The 24,699-nt window shown below is 42.7% G+C and overlaps 2 non-coding genes and 2 pseudogenes across 2 annotated transcripts; 3 read left to right on the plus strand and 1 right to left on the minus strand.

Moving 5' to 3' along the window:
* Positions 1–11,676: 11,676 nt before the first annotated feature.
* LOC102286753 (olfactory receptor 6J1-like) lies at positions 11,677–12,672 on the plus strand (annotated as a pseudogene).
* Positions 12,673–14,552: 1,880 nt separating this feature from the next.
* TRNAR-UCU (transfer RNA arginine (anticodon UCU)) lies at positions 14,553–14,625 on the plus strand. Its single transcript has one exon. It is a non-coding gene; the product is annotated as a tRNA-Arg (tRNA).
* A 3,420-nt stretch (positions 14,626–18,045) lies between these two features.
* LOC102287036 (elongation factor 1-beta pseudogene) lies at positions 18,046–21,602 on the minus strand (annotated as a pseudogene).
* A 520-nt stretch (positions 21,603–22,122) lies between these two features.
* Positions 22,123–22,827, plus strand: LOC102284231 (peptidyl-prolyl cis-trans isomerase A). Its single transcript, XR_001351439.2, has one exon. It is a non-coding gene; the product is annotated as a peptidyl-prolyl cis-trans isomerase A (transcript).
* The last annotated feature ends 1,872 nt before the right edge of the window (positions 22,828–24,699 follow it).

The following is a 24,699-nucleotide window of genomic DNA, read 5'->3' on the forward strand; positions in this document are numbered from 1 at the left end:
AGTTGGACCATAAAAAAGGCTGAGCACCGAAGAACTGATGCTTTTGAATTGTGGTGGTGGAGAAGACTCTTGAGAGTCCCTTGGACTGCAAGGAGAACCAACCAGTCAGTCCTAAAGGAAATCAACACTGTATATTCATTGGAAGGACTAAAGCTGAAGCTCCAATATTTTGGCCAAATGCAAAGGGCCGACTCATTAGAAAAGACCCTGATGCTGGGAAAGATTGAAGGCAGGAGGAGAAGGGGGCGACAGAGGACATGATGATTGGATGGTATTATCGACTCAAAATTCTCCAAGCCAGGCTTCAGCAATATGTGAACCGTGAACTTCCAGATGTTCAAGCTGGTTTTAGAAAAGGCAGAGGAACCAGAGACCAAATTGCCAACATCCGCTGGATCATGGAAAAAGCAAGAGAGTTCCAGAAAAGCATCTATTTCTGCTTTATTGACTATGCCAAAGCCTTTGACTGTGTGGATCACAATAAACTGTGGAAAATTCTTCAAGAGATGGGAATACCAGACCACCTGATCTGCCTCTTGAGAAATTTGTATGCACGTCAGGAAGCAACAGTTAGAACTGGACATGGAACAACAGACTGGTTCCAAATAGGAAAAGGAGTACGTCAAGGCTGTATATTGTCACCCTGTTTATTTAACTTATATGCAGAGTACATCATGAGAAACGCTGGGCTGGAAGAAGCACAAGCTGGAATCAAGATTGCTGGGAGAAATATCAATAACCTCAGATATGCAGATGACACCACCCTTATGGCAGAAAGTGAAGAGGAACTCAAAACCCTCTTGATGAAAGTGAAAGTCAGAGTGAAAAAGTTATTTTAAAGCTCAACATTCAGAAAAAGATCATGGCATCTGGTCCAGTATCACTTCATGAAATAGATGAAACAGTGAAAACAGTGTCAGACTTTTTTTGGCTCCAAAATCACTGCAGATGGTGATTGCAGCCATGAAATTAAAAGCCACTGACTCCTTGATGACCAACCTAGATAGCATATTCAAAAGCAGAGACATTACTTTTGTGGTCTAGTGGCTATGGTTTTTCCTGTGGTCAATGGATGTGAGAGTTGGACTGTGAAGAAGCTGAAGAATTGATGCTTTTGAACTGTGGTGTTGGAGGAGACTCTTGAGAGTCTGTTGGACTGCAAGGAGATCCAAGCAGTCCATTCTAAAGAAGATCAACCCTGGGATTTCTTTGGAAGGAATGATGCTAAAGCTGAAACTCCAGTATTTTGGCCACCTCATGCAAAGAGTTGACTCATTGGAAAAGACTCTGATGCTGGGAAAAAGATTCAGAAGGACAAAGGAGACAGAGGATGAGATGGCTGGATGGCATCACTGAGATGGACGTGAGTCTCAGTGAACTCTGGGATTGACAGGGAGGGCATTATTTGACTCAATGGACACGACTGAGCGACTAAGCAAATCTCAAGACTCAATGGTGATGAGACAGGCAAGCCAAGAGATGGTGAAGGACAGGGAAGCCTGGTGTGCTGCAGTTCATGGGGCTGCAAAGAGTCGGACACGACTTTGAGCGACTGAACAACAACCCCCACCCTAATCACATAGGCACACTATTTTGCATACAATATAAGGGGTTTTCCCAGAATACCCTGAAGTTCATCTGTGGACCTTTTTCTCTAGACTATGAACTCCTGGAGGGCAAGGACTGGGCTTCTGTGCTGATGTGTGTCCTGTGCCTACCCAAAGTGCCTGAGATAAAGGAAGTGCTGATAAATATTTGTTGAGAGCTAAAAGGCAGAAGCAAACCTGTATTTGCTTGACAGAAGCCAGGCCAGGGTGTGCAAATGCCAGGGCATCAGTGCCATGAGGGGCTTTGATAGTGACAGCCCTGTCACTGTTCTGGACCTGATGGTGTGTGAGGTCTTCACCCTTCCAACCCTCTGGTCCTGACCTAGTGTGTGACCTGAGACATGTAGGTCAGTGGTGGTCTGAGGAAGAGATGAGAGGTGAAATTTTGAGGACTCTCACACTGCTACCTGGTTTTTGCAATGGCATGATATCAACTTATTCTGAATGCTTCTCTAAAGTCATCATTCAGCTGCATTTACTGAGCTTGATAAATGCTGAGGACTGAATGACCATAACAGCTGGTCTGGGTCACTTAAAAGTCCTCTGCCACTGCTAGAGAGGCAACAAGAGACCATTATTATCACTGCCATTTTTAGAAACTTCTATATCACGGACACCCTGTGAGCCATGCTGAATAGTCACGCTGCTCATAATTGGCTCAGGGGTAAGTTCTATAAGTTCAGGAAGGGATGGGACTCCATAGTAAAGAGAACTGAGTCCCAAATATCAGAAGCTTAATTGAAAAGGGTCTATCAATTTGGAAGTCCACAAATTCAGATTCTCCCAAAGTCCTGCCAGAATGACAGATACACAGTGAACTGAAGGTTTGGTGCTGCGCACAGCCCATCATTCACACACCGTCTTCCCTAGTGGTGAGCTCCCTGTGAGGGAGTCCAGAGTCCTTCCCTGAGAGTTATCCTCAGTCTGGGGCCACCTGTGTTTATCAGATCTATTTTTATGTCCTTGAATCAAAAATGAATCCCTTTAAACCCCTGGGAAAGCCCTTATTTTATATGCAACTTTGCATATGCAAAGAGATACGAGGGGGCACTTCTTACCTCTATTTGCTACAGAATTCAAGGCACTAATTAACATAGTGGATGCTCTGGGGTATGAGCTCAGGAAGTATGCCAGTAGGTAGATAGATGCTATTTGCTTTTCCCAGATGCACTGAAACCCCAACTCTAGCCCAGCTGAAATATGCTGCTGGTCTAGCTTAATAATAGACATTTGCCATATTTTATTTTTTTAAGAATTTTTATGTGGGCCATTTAAAAAGTATTTAACTTGTTACAGTATTGTTTCTGTTTTACTTACTTTATTTTCTTGGCCATGAGCCATGTGGGATCTTAGCTCCTCCACCAGGGTTCAAACCGGAACCCCCTAAATTGGAAGGCAAAGTCTTAACCCCTGGACCACCAGGGAAGTCCCATGCTTTATTGGTAAAAATTACCTAATGGCTTTTTCTTCATTCTTGTTCTTCGTTACCTTTCCATATATTTGGCACTGTTGACGCTCCTGTCATCTTGAATTTCTCCTCCCCTGCTTGCTAAACCTGCACGATTCTGCTTCTGTTGGTTTGCTTTTTATTCTCCAGGGGCTTTCACTGAGCCCCATTCTGTTTTTCCTTCTCTACACAAACTTCTCCACAGTGTACAGTTTTGTATCTACCCATTGCTCACTCACTCACTCACTCACTCCAGTTCACTCATTACTCAGCCTCTCTCATGTCCCTTATGTGGTACTCGGCTTAGAGAACACCAAGATGAATAAAATCCAGTTTCTGCTTTCAGGGAGTCATATAACCAATAAGTGGTAGCCTGACTCAGTATCTGGGTCTTGCACACATTCCAGTGCTCTTTGCCCTCTGTGTAAAGACTCTAAGGTACACATGCACACTCAATTTTAATCTCACATCTTCCATGACTCCTTTGCCTACAACTCTTTCACTGATTTTCTTCTCCATCAAACTGTTCTAGTCAGGAGAACTGGGTTTTATACCTTCCTCAATTTACTTAGGTTGGGGAACTCATCTGACCTGCATTGGACTTAATATCTTCATCTGTGGGATGAGAAGGTCGTAGCACCTGGATTCTTCCATCTCCAAAATGCTATGGTCGTTTACGATTGGGGGAAGGTGGTGGCTAATACAAAACAGCAATTGTATAGTGAAGCTAATGCATTTTTGGGAAAAATTTAGCATCCTCATGGGGGTTGCTAGCACATCATAAAATTATTTGCTGGTCTGGAAAATATTTATCTTTATCACTTATTATAATTAGCCAGTTGCCAGAGCTAGTAACATGTTCAGATAAAGGGAAGGCAGGCATGGGAGGAGTTGACATTAAAGCAGGATAAGATGGTAGCCTTGAACTTTCTGGAAGGCTGTGTAGGGACTGTCCTCATATAGGGACTGTTCTGAGATCATTGGCTTTTATAGTAAGTTTGTGCCTTAATCCATAAATTTATGTGTTATTGATGTTAAGTACATTTCTGTAGAGTAACTGTTCTGCTTTGGATCTTGAAAAATAACTTCCTGATTAGAAAAATAATATTCTTTTCTTAGTCATTGATATTTTAAATTTAAAAAACAGGTCCATTCAAGCTAGTTGACTAAAGGGTCATGTGTACATATGTGAAAGGATGAAATATTATATGGCAATGAAAAGAAGTCACATGCAGCACTCTTGAACCTTACAAATACAAGGTTAAGCAGAAGATGCCAGACATAGAGCAATACCTACTACATGGATCCATTTATATGAATTTCAAAAACAGGCAAAACTAACCCATGATGTTAGGAACCAGGATAAAGGTTACCTTTAGAATGTAGGGAAGGAGCTAGAAGGGTCTTCTGGGATGTTAGTATTGTTCTATCTCTTGACCTAGGTGGTGGTTACAGGCATGTGTTCAGTTCATAATAATTCATGAAGCCTGTGATTTGTGTGCTTGTCTGTGTCTGTGTTATATTTAAGTTTTAAATGTTAAAAATGCTTGAGCTCTACACTGTAGATTCCTGATTCCAAGTGCAAGAAAATTATGTTTAGGTAGGGAGAACCCAGTGTAGGTGAGAGCAGGGGAGCACAAGAGCTGAGCTATGGAAATTAGGTGTGTGGAGAAGACATTCCAGTTGGGCTAGCAGCAGGCAGAGTGAAGAAAGTGGTTAGACTGAAGTAAAAGACGTGTACCAGAGTGTGTAAGGTGGGAGCTGAGGCTGGGAGGTAATTCTGGGAAAGACCATGGGTGGGGCTTTGAGTACCTAGCTGAGCAGCTTGGTTTCTTCTTTTGGCTCATGGAAGATCATGGACGATTTGGCCTATTGATAGCAGAACTTTAGGATGTTGGAAAGGAGGGGTGTCCAGAGCACAGAGTGGTAGGGGTGGACACAGTTGTCAGGATGGGACTGGAGAGTGGTAGATGAGGACTCTGAACTCTGAGACTCTCTGAGATGCGTCTGGTGGTGTTGACCTTGGCTAGTGTTCCAACTCCAGTTCTTGCTAGTGTAGACATGTTTGGGTTTGCATCCTTTCCTAAGTGGGCTTCAGGGGCATCAGGCTCAGGCTCGGTGTTCAGGGGCAGCTTGGTAAATTGCACCCCTGAGGACTCCCCCATGATTGGATCCTCCTTGAAAGGTGTGTGCTCTCACTGGAGCCAAGCCTGCTCGCCCCACTCCAGTGAAAGCAACCATGGGACCCATACATGAGACCCTTCCATTGTATTGTCCCTCTCAGCCTTTATTGTGCAAGTCTATTTGCGGCAATAGAAGCCTCCACGTGACAGTGCCCAAGCCTGGGGCTTCCCTGTGGGCAGGACATGCTGGAAACTGGCCAGCGTGCCTCATTTGGGCTAATGTGAGTATTGCTGAGCCCCCTCTGTAGAATGCAGACAGTGGAGGACAGTTCATTTCAGGAACCCCAGGCAAGAAGGGTTCAGCAAAATTCTCAGGTAGAGAACCATCTTCCATTGTCTTCACTCTGGTTGTTTGTAGACAACCAGATATGCTGTCCAAGGAGAATACAATAGATTAAGGCAGAACTGTGATCTGATGAGATGTATTCCAGGGCCAGAAGTGACAGTGTTTCAAGGTGGAATGTTTAATATCTCATAAAAACGCTTGCTCCTTGGAAGAAAAGCTATGACAAACCTAGACAGCATACTAAAAACCAGAAACATTACTTTGCCAACAAAAGTCTATATAGTCAAAACTATGGTTTTTCCAGTAGTCATGTATGGATGTGAGAGTTGGACCATAAAGAAGGTTGAGCACTGAAGAATTGATACTTTTGAACTCTGGTGTTGGAGAAGACTCTTGAGAGTCCCTTGGACAGCAAGGAGATCAAACCAGTCAATCCTAAAGGAAATCAACCCTGAATATTCATTGGAAGGACTGAAGCTGAAACTCCAATACTTTGGCCACCTGATGTGAAGAGCCGACTCAATGGAAAAGACCCTGATGTTGGGAAAGATTGAGGACAAGAGAGAAGGGGGAGGCAGAGGATGAGATGGTTAGATAGCATCACTGACTCAATGGACATGAGGGACAGGAAACCTGGCATGCTGCAGTTCATGGAGTTGCCAAGAGTTGGACATGACTTAGCAACTGAGACAACAATAGCAAAAAAGACAAGGAAAACAGGAATTGTTCTTTGTCAGTATTACAGGGTAGTAGAGCTTCTTAAAAGAACAGCAACATTTGATTATGGTATGTTTATGATTTCCTAAGGCACTTCATGGGAATTATCTTTTTTTCCATTTTGAGCTTCTCAACCAGGCTGTGAAAAAGATAGGGAAAAGAGCCCTGTTTATTATGTGAGGATTTATGTGCAGATGTCTGGAAAGGTGAGATGATTTGTCCAGTCTCAAAGGTGGTAAGAAGTAGAATTTGAAACCAGGTCTTTTGGCTCCATGTCCAGATTTTTCTGAGTACATTAGCTATATTTCCCCTGACAGGATTCAGCTGTCCTGCAGTAATCCTAGGAGACATTTAGCCCTAGGGATACTTGGCTTAGCAGTCTCCGAAAACAACTGATGGGAACATGGTCTGTGTTGGGTTGAGGGGACAGAAGAGAAGAAAATGAGAGAAGCAGAATAAAAATTGCTGCCCATCAGGTGAGTGCAGTGTTCCTTTTCTTAAGAAGCAACTAGGAGTGGGCTATAGGCTTTGAGAGGACTGGAGAGGGAGCAAGGAAGATGGCAGCATCAGAGGGGGCAAACCACCATCCACCAGCTTGCTGGTGAGGCTACCCCCTGACTCCTTAGCCAGGTCAAATGTATAGACAGTAGCCAGGTCAAATGTATAGACAGCATGGGAGGAGCCAGTTGGTCAATGGATGGCCCAGCTGGACTGATGGCTACTTACTGGAATGGATGGGCCCAGTACTGGAATGGATGCCACTCCCTGTAACTTCATAAAGAATATAAAAATCCAACAGACTAAACGTTTCAGCTGTCTACACCATGTGCATGCTCATTAGAGACAACTTTATAGCCAGGACAGAAGTCCAGATGAGTGGAAAATGAAAGTGTTAGTCGCTCAGTTGTGTCAGACTCTTTGCAACCCCATGGACTGTAGCCCACCAGGCTCCTCTGTCCATGGGATTTCCCAGGCAGGAATACTGGAGTGGGTTGCCATTTCCTTCTCCAGGGGATCTTCCAGACCCAAGGATGGAAACTGGCTCTCCTGCATTGCAGGCAGATTCTTTACCACTTGAGCCACCAGGGAGGGGTTCATTTCCCCTGTTAGGTGCTACTGGTCTGATGTGGAGTACACTGTGGCTTTTGATCAAGGTAATTACTATAGAAGGTTCTAGATGTCTGCAAAACCTGGATGAGCAGATCTGAGCTTAGAGGTAGCATGATTTCTGGGTTGCCTAAAGTGCAGAAGATCCTATTACAATCTAATGCATGTATTTTTGCCTTCATTAAACTTTTTCTTTTTACTAATTTGGCCATGACCATGTGGCACGTGGGCCCTGAGCTCCCTGAACAGGGTTCCAGGACTAGAGATTGAACCCAGGTCCCCTGCATTGCAAGGTGGATTCCTAACCACCAGACCACTTCACTTCCTACTGAAGGGGAGTCCCCTTCAATAACATTTTTTAAAAATTAAAAAAAGAATTTATATGGATTCACCATCGCTTCAACATTTGTTTTTATCATATTTCTATTTTTTGTGACCCTATGGACTATATATAGCCCACCAGGCTCCTCTGTCCAAGGGATTCTCCAGGCAAGGATACTGGAGTGGGTTGCCATTTCCTTCTCCAGGGGATCTTCCTGACCCAGGGATTGAAACTGGGTCTCCTGCATTGCAGGCAGACTCTTTACCGATATAAGGGGTATAAGAATAGTATCTGGACATCACCAGATTGTCAACAATGAAATCAGATTGATTATATTCTTTGCAGCCAAAGATGGAGAAGCTCTATACAGTCAGCAAAAAAAGACCAGGAGCTGACTGTGGCTCAGATCATGAGCTCCTTATTGCCAAATTCAGACTTAAATTGAAGAAAGTAGGGAAAACCACTAGACCATTCAGGTATGACCTAAATCAAATCCCTTATGATTCTACAGTGGAAGTGAGAAATAGATTTAAGGGACTAGATCTGATAGATAGAGTGCCTGATGAACTATGGACTGAGGTTCGTGACATTGTGCAAGAGACAGGGATCAAGACCATCCCCATGGAAAAGAAATGCAAAAAGGCAAAATGGCCATCTGGGGAGGCCTTACAGATAGCTGTGAAAAGAAGAGAAGCGAAAAGCAAAGGAGAAAAGGAAAGATATAAGCATCTGAATGCAGAGTTCCAAAGAATAGAAAGAAGAGATAAGAAAGCCTTCCTCAGCGATCAATGCAAAGAAATAGAGGGAAACAACAGAATGGGAAAGACTAGAGATCTCTTCAAGAAAATCAGAGATACCAAGGGAACATTTCATGCAAAGATGGGCTCGATAAAGGACAGAAATGGTATGGACCTAACAGAAGCAGAAGATATTAAGAAGAGGTGGCAAGAATACACAGAACTGTACAAAAAAGAGCTTCATGACCAAGATAATCATGATGGTGTGATCACTCACCTAGAGCCAGGCATCCTGGAATGTGAAGTCAAGTGGGCCTTAGAAAGCATCACTATGAACAAAGCTAGTGGAGGTGATGGAATTCCAGTTGAGCTCTTTCAAATCCTGAAAGATGATGCTGTGAAAGTGCTGCACTCAATATGCCAGCAAATTTGGAAAACTCTGCAGTGGCCACAGGACTGGAAAAGGTCAGTTTTCATTCCAATCCCAAAGAAAGGCAATGCTAAAGAATGCTCAAACTACTGCACAATTGCACTCATCTCACACGCTAGTGAAGTAATGCTCATGCTCAAAATTCTCCAAGCCAGGCTTCAACAATGCGTGAACCGTGAACTTCTTGATGTTCAAGCTGGTTTTCGAAAAGGCAGAGGAACCAGAGATCAAATTGCCGACATCCACTGGATCATCGAAAAAGCAAGAGAGTTCCAGAAAAGCATCTATTTCTGCTTTATTGACTATGCCAAAGCCTTTGACTGTGTGGGTCACAATACACTGTGGAAAATTCTGAAAGAGATGGGAATACCAGACCACCTGACCTGCCTCTTTAGAAACCTATATGCATGTCAGGAAGCAACAGTTAGAACTGGACATGGAACAACAGACTGGTTCCAAATAGGAAAAGGAGTATGTCAAGGCTGTATATTGTCACCCTGGTTATTTAACTTATATGCAGAGTACATCATGAGAAACGCTGGACTGGAAGAAGCACAAGCTGGAATCAAGATTGCTGGGAGAAATATCAATAACCTCAGATATGCAGATGACACCACCCTTATGGCAGAAAGTGAAGAGGAACTAAAAAACCTCTTGATGAAAGTGAAAGAGGAGAGTGAAAAAGTTGGCTTAAAGCTCAACATTCAGAAAACGAAGATCATGGCATCTGGTCCCATCACTTCATGGGAAATAGATGGGGAAACAGTGGAAACATTATCAGACTTTATTTTTCTGGGCTCCAAAATCACTGCAGATGGTGACTGCAGCCATGAAATTAAAAGACGCTTACTCCTTGGAAGAAAAGTTATGACCAACCTAGATAGCGTATTGAAAAGCAGAGACATTACTTTGCCAACAAAGGTCCATCTAATCAAGGCTATGGCTTTTCCAGTGGTCATGTATGGATGTGACAGTTGGACTGTGAAGAAAGCTGAGCACTGAAGAATTGATGCTTTTGAACTGTGGTGTTGGAGAAGACTCTTGAGAGTCCCTTGGACTGCAAGGAGATCCAACCAGTCCATTCTAAAGGAGATCAGTCCTGGGTGTTCATTGGAAGGACTGATGCTAAAGCTAAAACTCCAGCACTTTGGCCACCTCATGTGAAGAGTTGACTCATTGGAAAAGACTCTGATGGTGGGAGGGATTGGGGGCAGGAGGAGAAGGGGACGACAGAGGATGAGATGGCTGGATGGCATCACCAACTCAATGGACATGAGTTTGAGTGAACTCCAGGAGTTGGTGATGGACAGGGAGGCCTGGCATGCTGCAATTCATGGAGTCACAAAGAATTGGACATGACTGAGTGACTGAACTAAACTGAACTGAATTACTAATGAGATCAAGCATCTTTTGGTACATTATTCTGCATTTCCTCCTGCTTAAATGTAGTTCAGGTCAAATGTTTGGTCTACTTTTTATTAGATGGCTTATCTATTTTTTATGGCTTTGTAAAAATCAATATATTGATTCTATACTATTCGTACTAAACATTTGTACATTATATCTGTCACAAATATGTTCTCCCTGTTTGTGATTTGCCTTTAACTTTACTTTGGGGTTGTTTAATAAACAGAAACTCTTAATTTAATTTAATTATATACACATATATATATTTTGGCCACATGCTGTGTGATTTGCAGTGTCTTAGTTCATCAAAATTGAGAGCTTGGACTGTCAGGAAATTCCCAGAAAACTCTTAATTGTAATGTAGCGTAATTTATCCATATTTCCTTTTTTGTTTAGAAATTTTCTGTTCTTTAGTAAACTCTTTTGTATACTAGGGCCCAAAACAATATTCTTCTCTCTTTTCTTCTGGAAGTTTTGATTTTTACTTTTAATTTTCTTGTCCGTCTGAAATGGATGGTAATGTCTGATGTGAGGTAGGGAATCCAATTTTACTTTTTCCGCATATAGACAATCAGCAACACCACCTTCCGTTCATCTCTGACATAGAGCACTGTGCCATATTTGTGTGGGGTTGTTTCTTGGCTCTTTATTTTGCTCCGCTGGCTGTTTTGTGTGTATCCGTGTCATGACCACCTTGCCTAAATCATTCTTGTTTTATGTCTTGTTATCTGCCTAGGCAAGTCCTCACTGCCATCTTCTTCTTTAGCAATGTCTCGACTATTCTAGAGTCTTTGCTGATTTACATTTTACTCCCAGAATGGGATCATAACGTTATTGCTGGTTGATAACTTGCTTAAAAAAAAAAAAAACTTAATAAATATTGTGAATATTTTGGAATTACATAATGCTGTAAAATATAATTTAAATAACTACATGATATATTATAATGTAGATATTCTATAATTTACTCATTTCATCCCCCATTCTTGATATTTAAGTTGTTGCCAAATTTTCCTTGTTATAAGCAGTTTTGTGGTGAATATTCCTGTGGTAAAATATTCACACCTATTTTCTCAAGATGGAAGTAGGATGTCTAAGGATTTGCTCAATTTTAAGGTTTTTTGATAGAAATTACTATGTTATTTTTTAGGAAGTTCATATGAACTGTGTGATAATGAGGTCTCAGGGCAGGCACCCTTACTAAAAGGGAACATTATCATTCCCAAAACAAAAAGCAAAAAGAACCCTCACATTTTCCAGCTCCATGGGCAAATAATTTAAGACCAGGTTAAATTTGGTTTACAAATCTAATCTGGATTACCACATTCTGTGTATTTTTCTAGTGAACAGCCCTGGGATTTCGTACCGTGAACATGAACGTAAATATCATCTCCCTTTGTCCCATTAGAGGTACTGAGCTGGGCGGAGGGCCCATGGAGGATCAGAGTGCCTCGTTGATGGAGTTTATCTTGCTGGGATTTCCTCTCAGCAGGCAGGTGGAGCTGCTGTTGCTGGTGCTCCTGCTGCCCACGTTCCTGCTGACGCTCCTGGGAAACCTGCTCATCATCTCCGTGGTGCTGTCCTAGGCCCACCTCCACACCTCCATGTACTTCTTCCTGTGCAACCTCTCCATCCTAGACATCCTCTTCACCTCTGTCATTTCCCTGAAGCACTGGCCAACTTAGTATCTGGTGATAAAACCATCTCCTTTGCTGGCTGTATCACCCAGTGCTATTTCTACTTCTTCCTGGGCACGGTAGAGTTTCTCCTGCGGACAGTCATGTCCTATAACTGCTATGCCACCATCTGCTACCTGCTGTGGTACAGCACCATCATGAGGCCCCTGTCTGCATCAGGACAGTTGTGTTCTCTTGGGTGGGAGGCTTCATATCTGTGCTCTTTCCAACCATCCTCATCTCCCAGCTGCCCTTCTGTGACTCTGACATCATTAACCACTTCTTCTGTGACAGTGGAGTTTGCTGGCCCCCGCCTGTGCGGACACCACTGCCATCAAGCTGATGGATTTTATGCTTTCATCCATGGTCATCCTCTGTGGCATAGTCCTCCTGGCCTTTCCCTACACGTACATCATCTTGATGATAGGAAGCATCCCTTCTGCAAGTGGAAGAAACAAGGCCTTCAAACCTGTGCTTCCCACTTGACCATACTTGTGATTCCCAGCAGTATCACGGTGTTTATTGATGTGACTCCCTTCCAGAAAGAATATCTGGAGGTCAACAAGGTCCCTTCAGTCCTGAGCAGTGTCGTGACTCCATTCCTCAACCCCTTCATATATACTCTGAGGAATGATACAGTGTTGAGGGTCCTCAGGGATGTGTGACTGGGTTCGAGTGGGTTTGGAAAAGAGGATGAGGACAATGCTGAGGAGAGGAGTGTCCTCTGTCAGTGACCACAGAGGAGGGGGATAGTTCCTCTTCCTCTTCACTACCAGGTACCCATTGTGCAAACTCCCAGTACTAAAACAGAGGAATTTTTTAGAAAAGAAAAAGAAAGGGGCATCCCAGGTGGTCCAGTGGTTAAGACTCTGTGCTTCCACTGCAAGAGGAGTGGGTATGATCTCTGGTCGGGGAACTAAGATCCCATATTCCATGAGGCATGGCCGAAAAGCAAAAATTAAAGAAATAAATAAAAATAAAAGAGAGGACTTGCCTTAGCAAGAGTGAGCTAGCTGAGGGATCCTGAGTGGTCTATAGCAGAAAGAAGCTGAGCTTGGAGACAGGGACTTGGACTCTGGCCTTGGTTCTAACTCTAACTCTGTGGCCACAATGGTGTCACCATGTCACCTGCCACTCTGGCCCTCAGTGCTCTCCTCTGAAGTGCATCAGGCCTTGACTTGATGATTTCCAAGTTCTGTCCACACTGAATATTCCAAGAATTGCAGAAGGGTCTACAGCCTGTGTGTGTCCTATTTGAAGTCCCAACATATTTGACCCCCTTTCCTCATGGATCCTGAATACAACTCTTCTATCAACTTGACACAAAGTCTTTCCTAGTTCTTTCTCCATGGACGCCCTTTCCTTCTGTTTTCTCTAAGAAGCTTTCTAGGAATAATCTTCATTATTCTCCAGGCCATTGTCATATCTGTGACGCACTGTCTTCCCTCAGTGGACATTTGTAATGACTGTGGTGGATATATGTAGTCCATGTTATTTAATAACACTGCTTTCTGTACTAGAACATGTTCATAACACCCAACATGCTCGCATGCTTATGTAAGACACGCCCTCAGCTTCCAAGGACTGATGCGCAGATGGATAATTTGACTGAAGGCACAATCCGTTGCCTGGCCAGTGATCTATGACCTGTGTGGCTTGGCTAGGACAGATAAATTGTACAAACAAATGTCTCTTTTTTGAGAGTTTGAACTAAGAGATGCAGTGATTCTACAAGACAATGGTGATGTTCCTTCTGGAAGCTCAAGGAGACTTGGTGCCTGGAGTGGCCATTTGGGGCAGGTACAAGCTGATGAGTAATTACTTTGGTAGGGGCAGGGATCCCTCCATCTTTTTTTTTTTTTTTTTTATGATTGAAGTGTAGTTGATTTACAATTTATGTTAGTTTCAGGTGTACACCAAAGTGATTCAGTTATACATATTCAGCTATGTATATTCACATATGTGTATATATGAATATATATTCTTTTTCAGACACTTTCCATTATAAGTTATTGCAACAAGCTGATGAGTAATGAGGAGCTCAGTCTGCCCATCATAGAGAATAATAGAGAAAATAGAAAATAGAGAAGAGATGGATGAGAGTCTACTCAGTTGCAGAGACATAAGAGTGAAGGGCCCTCCTCTGTAATGACTTCCCAGGTCAAGACACTGACAGCTTTATTTCCTATTCCTGAATTTGATGAAGTTGCCAGTACCCATATATCAAACCCCTCTTTATTGAGCGCTTTTGGGAAGGTCATTATTTCTCATGACTAAAAAACAGTTTGAATAAAGCTCTCTCTCTGCACCAAGTGTAGCCCTTCCCCCTTTCTGAGGAATTAGAAAGATGCCTATTTCTAATTAAACTTTTTGAATTCTTGGTGCCCAGACACTGCCTCAGATATTTGACTGGCACCATGTAGGTCTATGGCTCAGGTTAGTTCAAGCCAGACTTTTCTCAATGTCACCAGAAACACTAGAGTTTACATTCCTGTCCTCCCTGACCTCTAGCACTGCAGTATCCACCTTGCCTGAATTAACACCTGTGCTTTTCATGGAACACACACCTAAGGCAACTCTATAGAGTGCTGTGGAAGCAAAGGCCACTCAAATGAGAATAGGGGCTATGGACTTCCCTGGTGGTCCAGTGGTTAAGACTCTGTGCTTCTGATGCAGGGGGCCCAGATTCAATCACTGGTCAGGGAACTAGAATGCAAATGGTGACAAATGGTGTGGTCAAGACCTCTTACATTTGTCACAGGTAATATCCTAATTTCATCTGGTAATTGCATAGCCATCTGTTAGCTAACTGGCTTTATCCAGAGGAAAAATAAACTTCTCATATCTTTATGACAGAAGGTAGTTTGAGAGTGAGGCGTCCTCCAAGCTAGGTTCTTATTCTCCCATGGAGACTGGGAGGAAGGGTGCCATCTTTCTTGATTCTACTTCAAAGAGATGGTTCCAAGGTCCTGAAGAAAGACTTGCTGGGTCACAAAGCTGGCCAGAGGCTGATTTAAAATTTAAAACTAAAGATTTATGTACATTTAAGATTTATATACATAAACATACTTTAATATTTATGTACATTTCAAAGAACAGACAGAACTCACAAGTTTTCTAAAGTATATATCTCAGAAAAGGGTAAGAGACAGCTCTTCTCTTATTTTCAGCAGGGAGAATTTAGCCTTGTAGATGAAAAATTAATCAGTCAATCTAATAAACAAATGGAAACTTCTATTTGAGCTGACTTTGAGGATTATAACCCAGGAGGAGCATCTCAGAAAGCTCTGAGAACTGTTGAACCAGTAAGAAGTCAAGACACAGTTATATGAGTTTCTTGACGTATGACATATGACAAAGGGTTGTATATCAAATGACATATTATTGACAGTTTATGTAATCCAGATCTAAACTTCATTATGGGCTTCCCTGGTGGCTCAAATGACAAAGAATCTTCCTGCAATGTGGGAGACCTGGGTTCACTTCCTAGGTTGGGAAGATCCCCTGGAGAAAGGAATGGCAACCCACTCCAGTATTCTTGCCTGGGAAATCCCATGGACAGAGGAGTCTGGCAAGCTACAGTCCATTGGGTCACAGAGAGTCTGACATGACTGAGCGACTAACACACACACACACACACACACACACACTTCATCATGGTAGATCAAGTTACACCTTATAAGGTCAAAAAGAAATGTTATCTTTTGAGGGTGTGGCCTCCCTATGTGGCAAGTGGGATCTTCCCTGATCAGGGATAGAACCCATGTCCCCTGCATTGGGAACCCAGAGTCTTAACCACTGGACAACCAGGGAAGTCAGAAATGCTATCTTTAAGTTGTCCTGTTGATTCTAAGAGAATGTTGCTTTTTATGTTTGAGCAGGTATTCCTGCCAACTGGGGAGGTTTGGTTGATGCATAATTCAGATACACAATGCACAGCAGGGAAGAGAGGAGGCTAAAGGGCAGAGAAGAAATTTTTCTGTTTAAATTTTTCTTGTCTTGCTATAACATATGAATTTTACCTCACAGCCTCTTACTTTACTTCTATTTGACCTTACCCAGCCCTCTGGGAGTCCATTCCTGCAATGCTTTTTGCTTCTCCAAGCTTTGTCAACTATTAGGTAAATGCCTGTGCTGGGCTAGGTAGGAATCAAAGTGGGCACACCTGATTCCCGTCTGATAGTGACAGAGGACTAGAAATCAAAATGAAGATCACCTTTGACTGGAGAGCTTTTTTGTTTCTGATCTTTAACTATAAAAATACACATTCATTGTAAAATTTCAGCCAGTACCGAAAATAAACCATAAAATAAACCATGAGAATTTTATCAGCCAATTCTACTCTCCAGCAGCAAACATTATTAATTAAGCAATTTGTGCTTTTGAGACCATGAACCTCAGATGGGTCTTGAACCCACATCTTTTAACTGAGATCATACACTTGGTCTTAGGACTTAATAAAGCTTAGGTTCTTGATGTCTTGTCACAGAAAGAATTCATTTAGAGACAGTGATAGGTAAGGAGTGGACTTAGGAGAAGCACATTCCACAGACAGGTTGTGGACTGTCAGAAGGTGAGAGGCCCTAAAATATGGGGTGGTTAATTGTTGCTGGAGTCCAGCTCCAGCAGCCAGGGAATCAGCCTGAAGGGGTGAGGGTGTTGGTGGATGATGAAGTAGCCTCTGACTCATAGTACGGAACTACATCGGTGGACGATGATGTAGTCTCTGACTCATAGTACGGAACTACATGTTTATTTCAAGCTTCAGCTTCTCTTTTATACTTTGACAAAAAGCATTAGGTCAGAGGTCTGACGTTTTTAGTTTCCCCCACCCAGATTTGGGGCTTCCCTGGTGGCTCAGAGGTTAAAGAGTCTGCCTGGAATGCGGGAGACCTGGATTCTATCCCTGGGTCGGGAAGATCCCCTGGAGAAGGAAATGGCAACCCACTCCAGTACTCTTGCCTGGAGAATCCCATGGAGGGAGGAGCCTGGTAGGCTACAGTCCATGGGGTCGCAAAGAGTCAGACACAACTGATCGACTTCACTTTCACCCAAATTTACTGTACTTAACTTGTGATTACATTGTAACTCCTGCTACATTCCTCAGTTTATTTCTTTTCTTTCTAAATCCTGTTTGCCCCTAGCATCTTAAGATCACTATCTCCTAAAAAAGGCTTCTAGCTATTCTTAATCATTCCTAAACCCTAAACTCAGCAATGCCAAAGAATGCTCAAACTACCACACAATTGCACTCATCTCACACGCTAGTAAAGTAATGCTCAAAATTCTCCAAGCCAGGCTTTAGCAATACGTGAACCGTGAACTTCAGATGTTCAAGCTGGTTTTAGAAAAGGCAGAGGAACCAGAGATCAAATTGCCAACATCCTCTGGATCATCGAAAAAGCAAGAGAGTTCCAGAAAAACATCTATTTCTGCTTTATTGACTATGCCAAAGCCTTTGACTGTGTGGGTCACAATAAACTGGAAAATTCTGAAAGAGATGGGAATACCAGACCACCTGATCTGCCTCTTGAGAAACATATATGCAGGTCAGGAAGCAACAGTTAGAACTGGACATGGAACAACAGACTGGTTCCAAATGGAAAAAGGAACACGTCAGGGCTGTATATTGTCACCCTGCTTATTTAATTTATATGCAGAGTACATCATGAGAAACGCTGGGCTGGAAGAAGCACAAGATGGAATCAAGATTGCTGGGAGAAATATCAATAACCTCAGATATGCAGATGACACCACCCTTATGGCAGAAAGTGAAGAGGAACTACAAAGCCTCTTGATGAAAATGAAAGAGGAGAGTGAAAAAGTTGGCTTAAAGCTCAACATTCAGAAAACAAAGATCATGGCATCTGGTCCCATCACTTCATGGGAAATAGATGGGGAAACAGTGGAAACAGTGTCAGACTTTATTGTTTTGGGCTCCAAAATCACTGCAGATGGTGACTGCAGCCATGAAATTAAAAGACGCTTACTCCTTGGAAGAAAAGTTATGACCAACCTAGATAGCATATTGAAAAGCAGAGACATTACTTTGCCAACAAAGGTCCATCTAATCAAGGCTATGGCTTTTCCTGTGGTCATGTATGGATGTGAGAGTTGGACTGTGAAGAAAGCTGAGTGCCGAAGAATTGATGCTTTTGAACTGTGGTGTTGGAGAAGACTCTTGAGAGTCCCTTGGACTGCAAGGAGATCCAACCAGTCCATTCTGAAGGAGATCAGTCCTGGGATTTCTTTGGAAGGAATGATGCTAAAGCTGAAACTCCAGTACTTTGGTCACCTCATGCGAAGTGTTGACTCATTGGAAAAGACTGTTGCTGGGAGGGATTTGGGGCAAGAGGAAAAGGGGATGACAGAGGATGAGATGGCTGAATGGCATCACTGGACATGAGTCTGAGTGAACTCCGGGAGTTGGTGATGGACAGGGAGGCCTGGCATGCTGCGATTCATGGGGTCGCAAAGAGTTGGACACGACTGAGCGACTAAACTGAACTGAACTGAACTGAAACTCAGCAATCTTCTTTTGCCATAAATGTTTCCCTCACAAACAGGTCTCAGATAACAATCCTTCAAATGGCCTCAAGCTGCAGCCTACGTGCTCATCCTGGGACATTCTTTGTAAAGATCCTTGAACAAATGTCAATGGTTATTTTATAGATTATTTTCTGGGCACAACTGTAGAAGGCTTTTTGCTTTCTCATGCTCCTCTCAAGCACCTTAACATTCTTTCCAGCCAACTCAACTGAAGAAAGGAAAGAACAAGTCAGAATCACAAGGCCTAACTCCCTCATCCTGGGGCCGTGCCTGCGAGATGAGGAGAGGGGGTTGGGGCTGTGCCTCCATTTTGTCAGTAATGCCTAACGTGGCTCCCGACAAGTTTTTATGGGTTGGGTAATTTCATAGGCTAATAAGTGGGAGATTTCCAGGAATTAGGCCACTGCCCACTTTTTGGACTTTCATGATTGGCCTCAGAACTGTCATGACACTGGTGGGTGTGTCATGAATTATAATGAATGTATAATGAGTCTCAAGGTCCACTGGAAGTCAAATCTTCTGCCATCTTGAGCTGCGTTGGTTCTAACCAGTTTTTTGGTTTTTTTTTTTTTTTTGTCTTTCAAACTTTTATTTAAGGGAACTGATCCATGATGGATTTTAGATCTTGTTGAATGCAGCCACGTCCCTAGACTGTACATACTTGTCAAAAGCAGTGATCTGCTCCTCCAGCATGTCTGTTCCAAGTTTGTCATCTTCAACTACACATTGTATTTGAAATTTTTTAATGCCATACCCAACTGGAACTAGTTTAGAAGAGCCCCAGACCAAGCCGTCTGCTTGAATGCTTCTGACGCATTCCTCTAGTTTTGCCATATCAGTCTCATCATCCCAAGGTTTCATGTCTAATAAGGTGGAAGACTTGGAGACAAGTGCTGATTTTTTGGCTTTCTTTGACTCATACTGGGCAAGGCATTCTTCTCTTAGCTCTTGGCTTCTTCACTTTCCTCCTCCTCCTCAGATCCAAAGAGATCAATGCCATCATCATCTTTACTATCTGTAGCTCCTCTTTCTGTGGTGTCTTCCACATTGGCAGGGCCATACTTGCCCAAAGCTTTCTTCACTCCTGGCAGGCTGGCCTTTTCCTTCTCATAAGATTTGATGTGATTATACCAATGCAGGGCATGACATAAGTCGGCAGGTGGTGGGCCAGAGATGCCTTCAAATACTGCCACATCTGCTTGTGATGGCACATACCCCTCCATGTAACTCTTGTCCGCCAACTAGTCATTGAGCACCTGGAGGCCAGCAGGGCTTTTCAAAACGCATGGCGATGGCTAATCTAGAACTGGGAGGCAGTGGAGGAAAAGAGGCGAGCAACTGGTCAGTGCCAAGCGCTGAGGAAAAAAGGCGGTTCTAACCGGTTTTTGTCATGCCCTACCGCTGTGTCTTTCTTTTAAAGGTTGTTCCCTGCCCCCTTCCCTCCTGTTTCACTTGTAGAACATGCACATATTTATTTATACAAACTTTTATTTTACAAAAATGGGATGGCATTATATGAATTGTCTGCAAACTGATATTCTAAAATATCATTCCATGTCAATACCAACAAACTACATAATTTACTTTTAGATGTCACATTTATAAACAATGGACGCTGAGATTTCTAGTATATTGTTAACGGTGCTAAAATTTATTAGCATAAATTCCTACTCTTAGTTCTTGTTGTTGTTTAGTCACTAAGTTGTGTCCAACTCCTTTGCGACCCCATGGACTGTAGCCTGTCAGGCTTCTCTGTCTGTGGGATTTCCCAGGCAAGATCACTGGAGTGGGCTGCCATTTCTTCCCCAGGGGGTCTTCCTAACCCAGTGATTGAAACTGCATCTCTTGCATTGCAGGCAGGATTTTTTACTGCTGAGTCACTAGGGAAGCCCTGATTATCTTGTAATAGAATATAAAAGTTTCTTCCCTATTACAGGGTGGCTGCATTTTTATATTCTATATTTACTGATATAGAAAGAATACATGTATATATATACATATGTGTTTAAAATATTTAATGTGGTTATTTCTAGCTGGTGTAATTATGGATGATTTAGAAAATATTTTAATTAATTAATGTATTTATTTATTTTTGGCTGCACTGGGTCTTTGCAGCTGCTCTTGAGCTTTCTCTCGTCATGGCGAGTGGGAGCTACTCTCTAGTTGCGGTTCGTGGGCTTCTCGTTGTGGTAGCTTCTCTTGTTGCGTTACTCGGCCTTTATGTGCACGGGCTTCAGTACAGTAGTTGCTGCTCACAGGCTTAGTTGCTCCAAGGCATGTGGAATCTCCCCGGACCACGGATCTAACTGATGTCCCCTGTATTGGCAGGCAGAATCCTATCCACTGGACCACCAGGGAAGTCCTGAATGATTTTTTTAAAGTCCTGCTTCTCCTTATTTCTTTAAAATGAAAATGTTCTGTTCACACAAAAAAGGAAAAATTTCCCAGAACTGAACTTCTGCTCAGGTCAGAGTCCAGTGGAACCATCACATCTACCTCGGAATGCAAGGAATGAGCCCTAACATTGCATTAGTTTTTTTGGCAGCCTCATCCTTTACCACTTCAAACTGACCTTTCAGTCCACTAAAACCTTCATATTGATTTAACACTTTCACATGAACTGCGTCCTTGCTTTACTTGTTTGGTTCATTTTTTAGTGTAAGAGACTTGTCATTTGTCCCTGCTCATAGTTTGATCACATCAGAGAACAACCAGTGTGGTTTTGTAATTGGTGAAGGCCCTTTTTTTCCTCAGCAGGATCCTTTGGGGGAAACAAAATACTGGAGCTTCACACAGGAGAACTAGCTGTCCCCTTTGAGCCCCTCAGGTAATTTTTCTTGGAACATTTTGAAATCTGACTTGAAATCTATAAAAGTTATGTCTGACCATCTTTCTTTGACATTCCAGGAAGTGACAAAAACAAAATAGTAACAGACTCATAGACACAGAGGACAAAGGAGTGGTAGCCAGAGGGGACAGGGCTGAGGGAGCAGGTGAAATGGGTGAATGGGATGAAGTACAGGCTCCTAGTTATAAAATAAACAAGTCATGGGGGTGTAATGTACAGCTCAGGGGCTAGTGTCAATAATATTGTAATAACTGTGTTGGTGACAGATGGTTACTAGGCTTATCATGGTGATCATTATATAATGTATAAAAATATCAATCACTATGTCATATACCTGAAACTAGTATAATATATCAATTATAATTCAATGTAAAAAAATTCTAGTAAGTGAAACTGTCAATAGGGCAAGAATATACTAGGTGCTCTGCTTCCAGCAGAGGGAGACTTGGAATTGATGCCCTGATTCTGGGACCTCTGGCACCTTGGTATCTTGCCTTGGAACAGTTTTGCAACCTGAATTTAAAAACCATCATCCCTCCATGTCTTCCTTTAATCTTAACATCTATTCTGTAACTCCTGCCAGGTGTTATTTTCCTGTCATCCAAATGCTTTCACTTACAGTTTTGTGATTTCCTTTTGGACTTATACACTAACTGTTGAATCTTTAATTAGATCTGCTTCCTCTGAACACTGTTATCTTTCCATGGTCCTCCTCCAGTCATGAGTTCTACATCAATTATTTGTCTTCTTGTGAAAAGATTCGGCCTTGCAGACGCCGCCACCCCAGAGCTTCCCTTGCTGTCTAGCTATGGTCAACCCCACTGTGTTCTTCGACATCGCTGTTGACGGCGAGCCCTTGGGCCGTGTCTCTTTTGAGCTGTTTGCAGACAAAGTTCCAAAGACAGCAGAAAACTTTCATGCTCTGAGCGCTGGAGAGAAAGGATTTGGTTATAAAGGTTCCTGCTTTCACAGAATAATTCTGGGATTTATGTGTCAGGGTGGTGACTTCACACGCCATAATGGTACTGGTGGCAAGTCCATCTATGGCGAGAAATTTGATGATGAGAATTTCATTCTGAAGCATACAGGTCCTGGCATCTTGTCCATGGCAAGTGCTGGCCCCAACACAAATGGTTCCCAGTTTTTCATCTGCACTGCCAAGACTGAGTGGTTGGATGGCAAGCATGTAGTCTTTGGCAAGGTGAAAGAGGGCATGAATACTGTGGAAGCCTTGGAGCGCTTTGGGTCCAGGAATGGCAAGACCAGCAAGAAGATCACCATTGCTGACTGTGGACAAATCTAATAAATCTGACTTGTGTTTTACTTAAGCACCAGACCATTCCTTCTGTAGCCCAGGAGAGCACCCCTTCACCCCATGTGCTTGAAATATCCTATAATCTTTGTGCTCTTGCTACAGTTCTTTGGGTTCCATATTTTCCTTATCCCCCTCCAAGTTTAGCTGGATTGCAAAGTTAAATTTATGATTATGAAATAAAAACTAAACAATTAAAAAAAAAGAAAAGATTCAAGTTCCTTTCCCATCTGGTCTCTGATGCAGCACTTCCAGGCTTTAGGATTTTATTAAAGTTAACTAATTATAGAGTAAAATCCCTTGAAATTGATAAAAAAGAAATGATATTCCCTCTTATTCCAAACAATCTTAGAATGTCACCATTTTTTTCATAAAAGAACATAGCTTAATCTTTGTAGGGTTAGAAAGGATATAATTTCAGAATTAAAAAGTATTGAAAAAATATGATTTCATTTTAGACCAGAAATCCTTTATCACGGTCCAGCTCCATTCTGCAGATTCATGTAGGAAACCACTACTGTAATACCTGTTTGCTTGTTTGTTTTTAATTTATTTATTTTTAAATTAAAGATAATTGCTTTAAAGAATTTTGTTTTCTATCAAACCTCAACATGAATCAGCCATAGGTGTACATATATCCCCTCCCTCTTGAACCTCCCTCCCATCTCCCTCCCCATCCCACTCCTCTAGATTGATGCAGAGCCCCTGTTTGAGTTCCCTGAGACATACAGCAAATTCCCATTGGTTATCTATTTTACATATGGTAATGTAAGCTTCCACGTTACTCTCTCCATACATCTCACTCTCTCCTCCGCTCTCCCCGTGTCCGTAGGTCTGTTCTCTATGTCTCTGTCTCCATTTGAATATTGATTTACTTATTTGGTTCTTCCAAGTCTTAGTTTGGCTTCCCAGGTGGTCCAGTGGTAAAGAATTTGCCTGCCAATGCAGGAGACATAAGAGACGCAGGTTTGATCCTTGGGTTGGGAAGATCTCCTGGAGAAGGAAAGGGCAACCCACTCCAGAATTCTTGCCTGGAAAACTCAGTGGGTAAAGGAGCCTGGTGGGCTACAGTCTATGGGTCACAAAGAGTCAGACACGACTGAGTGACCACACACACACACACACACACACACACAGGTCTTAGTTGCGGCGCACAGGCTGGGATCTTTAGTTGAGGCATGTGAACTCTTAGTTGCGGCAGGTAGGATCTAGTTCCTTGCCAGGGATTGAACGCTGGCCCCCTGCATTGGGAGCCCAGAGTCCTAGCCACTGGACCACCAAGGAAGTCCCTCTAATACATATTTAGGCAGCTTTATTTGGACACTTTTCTCTTTCCCTGAAAATTATGGGAAGTACATGATGCCGGTTTTTTTAGTTACCGTATAATTTACCAGAGGTCCATAAATCTTTTGTTATAAGTCACAAGCCCTCCCCCAAATCCTGTTCTCTGACCCCATGTCAATTATCGGGTGTCAGCCTTGTGCTCTTTCTTTTCCAAAGTCATACTCTTCACACAAAGATGAAAATACCATCCACAACCCTATGTCCTTCAGAGTCATTTTTGTCCCAGGCTTCTTAAGGTTGTATAACTTGTTTTCACATGTATCAACTCAAATACGAGATTGCCTAATTTTAACAGACTCCACATCAGGCCTCAGAACACACTGGAGGAAGGAGTATCATTAGCAAGGTCAGGTCTGCAGAGCGTTCCTCCTACCCTTTTACATAATCACCAACAGACTGGGGTCTTGTCTTCCTGGGTTGGAGGAGGGCTCTGTGCATATATTGGCATCAACAGATCCTCCTTAATCTTGGAATTCATCATACTCACAAGTGTCAAGCTAGGATTGTCTTTCCTCCTCAACCCTAGTGAAGAGTGGTATTTAGTAGGATAAAGGTAAAGACTTCTCTGGTATAATAATGGTGAATAATGCTATGGAGAACAGTCAACATGAGCAAATGAAGAAATGGTTTGTCTTGAGCTATTCCCCCTGGATGGTGTTGGGACTGACCCTCAAAAATCTCAGGTGCCTCACTTGCTTCTTTCCGCTAGACCAGGACCCTGGGGACT

Source organism: Bos mutus, chromosome 10 (genome assembly GCF_027580195.1).
Source record: "Bos mutus isolate GX-2022 chromosome 10, NWIPB_WYAK_1.1, whole genome shotgun sequence".
Classification (NCBI taxonomy): domain Eukaryota; kingdom Metazoa; phylum Chordata; class Mammalia; order Artiodactyla; family Bovidae; genus Bos; species Bos mutus.